Here is an 8,148-nt window from a genome sequence, read left to right as displayed (position 1 = left end):
GTTTAACTTCGATGCAAATTTGAGTCTGTGGTAATCTTTGAACCTAATGTACGAGAATAATACACAATGTCAGACCCTCATCAGATGGTATTTAGCCCCTTGTTGTAGCATAAAATGCCCATACATTGCATCTGGATTAGTTCGCATCTGCTACAGAGATTGAAAGATTTTGTTCAGCTTTGAACTTTATTAATTAGTTTCAGAGTTCCGAGACACAAAATTGAGTAGGTACCTAACTACCCCCAAGTTACAAAGTAACAAACATCATGAAATGCATTCAGACTAATTCGGATTCCGAAGACTCGATTGCATAACCTTGGTCCATAAATTTAAAAACCAAACATTTACGTAAGTGTCCGTGAACTTGCTTACGTTTAGGTATCTGGAATTTTCATGAAAGTGATATAAGCTTCAATGGCGTCATTGCAGTAACCTGTCAACCCGGCTCAGCGGAACCTCGTCAATTATCTGGTTGCTTGTCATCTTGACAGCTTTAAAACAGCTTCGTTCTGGCGCTAATATTGCCGGTGATGTTGGGTAACGAATGGCGTGGCGAGATTTGAGTCGCGCAGTCGTATTAGGGGGTTGGTGTTGCCTGGTTAACGAGAAGAGAAATGGTTAAATGTGTTTTATAACTGGCCAGTAGTATCAGTGAAGGTACTTAAAATTTAAATTTAAGAATTGTAGCATCAATCAAATGCAGTGAACTGAATTTTTTTACTACAGATAATTTAATTAATTCCGCACTGGGCCCGCGTGGAAACTATGGCTCAAGCCCTCTCATTCTGAGAGGAGGCCTGTGCCCAGCAGTAGGACGTAAATAGGCTGTGATGATGAATTTAATTAATTAGATAGACGGAAGCCCGAAGTATATTTAATTGTTTAACTGTTATATTTACTTTAGTATACGCACGAGTTGTAGTTCTTTGGGATAACAAAATAATGTATAAAGAAAAAAGCTTCGTAAATACCTAAGTAAAAGTGTAGGCTGTACTGCTTTACACGTTTTCTAGGTATTATTATTAGCTAGATTCTTTTACTCGCATATAAGCATAATGTAAGCTTCTTTTCGAATTTATCTTAATTTTCCCTGCTCAGCGCTGCTTCCTTGACTTTTTAATACGGCACGACAGCTATCTTGCTAACAAGAGCAGAAACATGTAAGATTGGCATTAAATATATAGTTTGGCAACACCATGGGCGGCCGTGGGGGCCGGTGGCGAGGGCGGGCGCCGCCGCCGGGCCAGTCGCGGCGCAGCCTGCCGCCCGCGCGAACCGCCGCACGCGCGATCAATACGCGACTCACCTACACTCAGTAGGTAAAAACATCCAAACCACAAACAACGTAACGACAAAAAAACCTAGTCGTTACCAACAAACAGGGAACACCGTTACAAACCATGCGCGATGCTGATACGCGCAAACACCAACCGTTGACCTGGACAATGGACATCCCCACATGATCCCCAATAGCATAATTCCAACCCTGGTGAGCTATTCTCGGCCAAACAAAACAACCTGGCGTGTGCGCGCGCGTTTTATGTAGCATTGTGTTTATCCACTACGAGTATTACGTAAAGCGCCAGGAGCAACAAAAATCGATAAGTTATATATTGTTTGGGCAATTTGTTTTGATTAACAATACTGATCATGATCGACGAAGCTTCATTTTAGACTTGTTATTATCTAAAACGTTTTCGTGATCGTTCATTGACAAATGGTTAGTTTTAGTTGCTGTTTATTAAGGTGGGTATATATAATCAATCTTAATTTCGATGGAAGATAGCGTTAATTAGTAATCGGTTTCTCGGACGATTTATATTATATGATATTATATAACGGCGAGCTATCGTGGTGACGTAAGTGTTATGTGGACGATCAAGACCCAACGGAGAGGGCTGTTTTTACTAGAGGGTCGCAATGTTAGCAACCAGACTAGAAGTAATTTAAATAATTCGACCCCAACATCTTAACTTTTGCAATCCGTGAAACTGCTTATGATGTTTTAAATGTAGACCATATTATTATACAATTTACCGAAGGATCACATATTACAATAGAGATGGTGACTAAAAATCATCTTGATTGAATTAAATTCTTGAAAGTATAGCTTCATCGATACCATCGAGGCATTTCAGGCCTTTTTAACCTTGTTCTATGTTCTTATGTATTTTTTTTAAATATTCCACAGTGGGTAATCTTTGGTTTGAGAAAGAGTCGCTACGATTGGCCCAACAAACCATCAAACCTCTCATGCTGATCTTAAAGAACTGTCACTCACTCAGCACAAAAAGTGCATCCCGTTGTCAACAATTTGTAAGTTTTTTAGCATTTATTTGAGAGCTTAATACAGGCGGGCACTATGAAATTCGAAAATCGAAGTTCGTATCTTACATATTAAATAATATTGGCGTTTTGCACATCGTAGTATAGGCAAAGTCTAATCTTACACTGTGGTGGGTCTGCTCTGGTATGCTCGATACTTCGTCGGAATTCGTGAAATTTTCGATAAATGTTTGCTGAAGCGTGAATGTTCCAAATTTTGATTAAAGTTGGCAAGTATATCGCAGTCATAACGCTCATAGCAGTCATAACGTGCATGGCGCTGCAATTAAAAATCTGAGCGTCCCTCTGAAAATCGACGCGGAACCGTTTATTTCGACATTTTAATTTCCCCACGCAGTTATTAAATTTAGCTGCAGTGATCGTTGAGATTTTTCTGAAAGCTAGAGGACTCCGTTTAATGTGTTTGCTGAAGGTGAACAGAGGTATTAGGTACCTACTTATACATTGTGTAATAAAGTTAATTTTTAACAATTCTTCGGGAGAGGACAATGTGTCCAAATAAAGACGTCTTACAGCTCATATGCTGATGATGATGATGATTCTTCAGATGATTGGGCAAGATTGAGTGTTCAGGCAAACTAATCCAATCATTTGCTAAAATAATCAGGATAAATTAAAAACATTTGCCGAGTCGCGTCGCTCCCAGAAAAAGGGTTACGGATTAGCCCGAAAAATATTGAGCTAAACTCAATTTGAGACGTGAGTTATCCGTTAGGTTATCATTTAAAATATGAGTTAGTCGCTCACGATAGTTACATGAATCACAATCATAATATAGAATATTATGAGGGCAGAAAATGGTGAAAGCATCCGCGATTTAACATACGTCATTTGGCCTTAGCTAAGCTCTTAAATTCTACATCCTGAAGACACTGCCCTTGTATATAGTGATAGGCACTTTATTTAACATGGCTTTAAGTTAAGTGCCCGTAAGCTACGGTCGAGATGACTCCGGTGATAAAATTTATGAGGTTGTACCTCAGGCGACTCTTGATAGCAAAAAGTTAGTAAACGGTATATCTGTCTAGGCAAACGATTTAAAAGCTGGACGGCATGATGCAGGATCTTTTAGCTTTAACTTAGCTGTCAAGTCATATTGCATCTCGTAGTGTCGTTTTCCAAAATATTGTGTAGGTAGGTACTATTATGTTTATGTAAACAAAAAAGAAATACAAATACACAGAAAGGAGAGCAAAGGTGAGCTTGTCCCAAAAAGGGATCTCTTCCAGCTAACCTAGCTAATAATAAATAAAATAAAATAAATATCGTTGGATAAAGAAACTTAAATTGATAGATGCGTAATTAATTACTTACGTACACTTAATTACTCGTGTGCGGGAACTTAAAAGTAGAACTGCATTCTAATCTCATCTTTAATTAGCACAAATTCTGGTGTATTAAATAAAAAACAAATCCCCATGGCTCGAGAAAAAATAAATGTGATGCCGTCTCTGTCTATTCGAACAAAACAAATAGAGACGGCATCACACCTAACCGCCAGTTAACACTAATCAATGGATGGTGAAACAGCCCCTTAATGTCCTAAATAAATACGAATTTAAGGAAGTTTTAAATTGTTAATTAGAAGAGATGCGACATATTAAATGATGTCATGTTAGTGGGATAGGATAGATTTCATTGTTTTAACTACTATATTAATTTCAATAAGTATTCAAAGTCAAAGTCAAAGTGCTTTATTTGTAAACATATGTATAACTGATTACAGTGGTGGAAAAGTTTGTCATGGTAAGTATTGTATGTGTACTGTATTAATGTCAGTAATTTTGACTATTATTTTTACTAACAGTCTATTTTCTTTATAAATAATGTAATTCTATCTCAATTAAATAAATAAGACTGTAACAAGAAATAAATTGAATAAGACTGTAACAACAAGATGTGTATGGGACTAGAGCCTGAAATAAACGTTTAATTATTATTATTATTAGTATTATAGACACAACGACCATACAAAGTCCATACTGAATTATTTTTTGCTAGAAAGAGATGGAATGAAAGTTCATTCGCTCGTATCGTTCTTTTGTCATTCGGTTTGTTTTTCAGCTTTATATAAATGTAAGGTTCTATACATATCCCTATGGGAGCTCCGTTTGATAACCTCTACAATGACTGGTTACCCGATGACCTTGACCGAACTATATACAGGGTTTGGCCCGTAATATGAGCAAAAAGTTAAAATATACAGGCTGTAGCTAATCAGTAATTAAGTCTAAATGGTTTCAATTAATTAAAATGGAAAATTAAGGTTACGTCTCTGCGAAAAATACTGAACAATTAATATAATCTAAGATCCCACCGTCAAAATAGGTACTGCATATATCTGTTATTTGATTGAAAAGTGACTTAAATAGAAGATGACGTCTCTATTATTCTATCTGTTATTTGATGAAAAGATGAGATTATTCAACGTTGCAGGAGACTCTGGAAAACCTTGCTGCTGATAGGTACTTTATTATCTTTAATGCAGTCACATATTTGAAAAGAACATCAAGTGCAATGGAAAAGAGACAGGTGCAAATATTGTTGCAACGATTAAAAATAATAGGGTTACCTTTTTGTTATTGAGCTGACTTATGAGTTATATTTGAAGAAGAGCCCTATACTCACCTCAATTGGTGTCTTAAATATTGAAGTTTCCCCATTAAACTATCAAAAAATTTACATTGCTGTATTGAAATAAACTGGTCTAGTTTGTATTACAATGAGATATAAGTAAAATGTTAAAAATCCTTAAATGTACCAAATCCGGCAGCTAAGTTTGTTTACATTTAGTTAATTACCTTCTACGATCCCATAGTGGGTAATCTTTTATTTTAGTTACATTTCGAGCAATTAGCAGACATGTATCAGCAGAATTTTGCAGCAAGATCGTGCTTCGAGCAAAATGTGACCTTTGACGGGTGAAACGACCCTTTACTCTTACTTGAGCAGCGAATCTTGTAACTACTATTGCCAATTTCGAATATTTTCCCAACAGTATTGTTGAAGTCTTACCTCAGAAAGCAATTATATAGGATGCTAATCAAAGGATCTTTCGATGCAGTTTTATTTACGTGTTTGAGATATTGAACTTTAGGTTTCTAATTTTCTAAGGTGGTTATATAGGTAAGCCCATTATGCCTGCACAGTTCATTTGTGCAGCATAACTAAACAGTTCATGACATGACATGACTCGAAGCAAAATTTGAAATACGCAAATTGATTATTTTTTCGGTTATGTTATATAATATAGAACCTAGCGTATGTGGCCGGCTCTATCGGTGCCATGGTGGTTTGAACTGAGAGTTTGTGCAGGTTTGTCGTTACGTGTGAGTGCCGTATGAAACTCGGTCGAGCCTGTTAGTATTGCTTGCACACGCAAAACCGACACGCAAAACCTGCGTGTGTGGCCGGCTTTCCAGGCACGAAAAAAACGGAGAAGGTTCTCAAGTCGACGCGTATATATTTTTTTTATATATGACGCATAACTTTTTACATAGTAGTCCGATCTTGATAATTCTTTTTTTAATGGAAAGCGCAAACCCCGAGGGTGGTCCCATAAAAATTTGGAAAAAATATTCCTACCCTAAGGGTAGGAAAACAGGGGATGATTGATTGTTCAGTCACTGATTGTACTGTATGACCAGGCATAATTTTTTACAGGGTATTCCAATTTTCATAATTCTTTTTTTATTGGACAGGGTATTGAAGTTGAAGTTGGTACTATATAAATTTGGAAAAAAAATACTCCACGCGTGGGAAAAAAGGTATAAAATATAAACTTTTTAACAAAAAAATTAAACCGCCGAAAAAAACTGTAAATTTTTTCGCTTGTAATGTTATGTTTAATATGGTTTATTCGATACACCTGCTAAGAAAATCATCGTGAAACTTATTTTAAGAAGGTTATCTGATACACGACTCAGTTTCCTCCACCAGTCTGAAGATAAGCAACTGCTTTAGCCTATGGACGCTAGCGTCTCCAGTAGACTCGCAAGCAAGTTTGCGATCCTCTAAATACATAAGCAATCAATCTTTTCTTAAAGTACTCCAGCCATATTGTAGTATTTACCCTGTTATCTATGTGATCCTTATATTAAAAGGCACTTTAAAGAAGTTGTTGTAAGAAGTATACCTACGTTCACTATTATTACCTACTGTTACTTTTATTAGCTTGAGCGCTGAATACTCTTCATAAATATTTAAATACAAGGTCGTAACTATACTTACTTGAACGTTTAAAATATGAAAGTTGCCTCGAATGCGCAACTTTCAACAATTTTACGGTTTTTTAACTACTAAATATTAACTTACTGTTTGATAATGTTTTACGGGATTGCGTTGACTTAGAAGTTTGTTTTTGTTACTGATACAAGGAGTAGCAGACCTTGACATTGATTTCAGACCGACGGACGACATAGTAGTCTTACAAAGTTTCCGTTTTTGTCGACCCTAGAAATCTTTTAAAAAAGCATAAGACTCTTAGAATTCTTCGGCAAGCATCATATTCCCGGCGCTCAGAAGATATAGAGACCCAGTTGAACTTAATTGTTTAATCCGAATAAATTATGGCGTAAGGTTACAAATTCCGATAGGACATTTTTTTACAGTGTGACTCGAGGGGCTTCAGAAGGCTTTTGAAACAATGCCGTTTTGGCATATACCTACCCGTAAAAGCCCCTTTCCCAAAATGAGTACATTCTGCAAAATGTGCACCTCTAAAACCTTATAATGTTACACTCTGCCATACGCGCACCCAATAGGTAAATTTTCCTAAAATTCGATTTACTTGTTGCTGGTGTTGATAGAATCGATTTAGTACGCAACAACCTACTATTATTTATTCAAACTTGACTAATAAGTACCTATACCTACTTGTCTTAAAATAATTATTTAATATTTAGCATTTTTTTTGTAGAAATCGTCTTACGTTTACTTAAAGGATGAAAATCATTATCGCCATTTGTATGAAAAGCCGACTAAACAATCTTCCTAAGGAGAATCTTATTTAAAATGAGGAGTTCTAATGTTTTTTTTTATTTCTTGCGAGTGCCTTTTACAAGGGAGTCTAATTAAAACGAGTTTTTCCGTTATTTTTTCTATACTACGGAGTCATATAGACGGAGTTTGTTACCGAATTGTGTTTGTTAACATTAAATTTACATGATAAGACAAGTAAGTGAATTAGCTTCAGTAGTTTTTCTGTTCGTATGGTCCTACGAGTACGTACATTTAACCTAAATAACTAGTGACACAAGGCATTACGATCAATTTATCACACAAAAGCTAAGCTGAAGAACTTATACTTACATGAAGATATTAGTTTGTGTATAGTCTGTGTGTCCAAGTAAGTGAATGAGCACAAACAGGGTGTATCGACGGTTGTTTCAAAGAAAAAGCTCCCGTCACTTTCGTGAAACGATAAATTGAGTCGATCGGCGTTGCCATCTTGTTGGCAGACTTGTAGGCGCGGCAACTCGGTCAAGGGAAAACAGTTTTCGAGAAACTTCTACATTTATAGTCACGGGGATGGTTGGAGTTGAGTCGTTTGATAAACGAAGTTAGCTCGCTATATAAGCGCATATTCCTATAACGGTATGCAAATGAGTGCAAATTCCCAGCGTACAGCGACGGCGAGACGGGACGTGCCGAGTTAGAAGTTCAGCGAACCCATTACCTACTTCGTAATAGTCGAGATAAACAAACGTCTATAAAATTACCATTTTAATAGCTTGAGAGTTTTGAATCAGAATAACTCCGAACAACTGTAAGTGTGAGTTTACGTATCACTTGAGCGCATTA

This window comes from Choristoneura fumiferana, chromosome 8 (genome assembly GCF_025370935.1).
Source record: "Choristoneura fumiferana chromosome 8, NRCan_CFum_1, whole genome shotgun sequence".
Lineage (NCBI taxonomy): Eukaryota > Metazoa > Arthropoda > Insecta > Lepidoptera > Tortricidae > Choristoneura > Choristoneura fumiferana.
Note: the sequence above shows the minus strand (reverse complement) of the source record.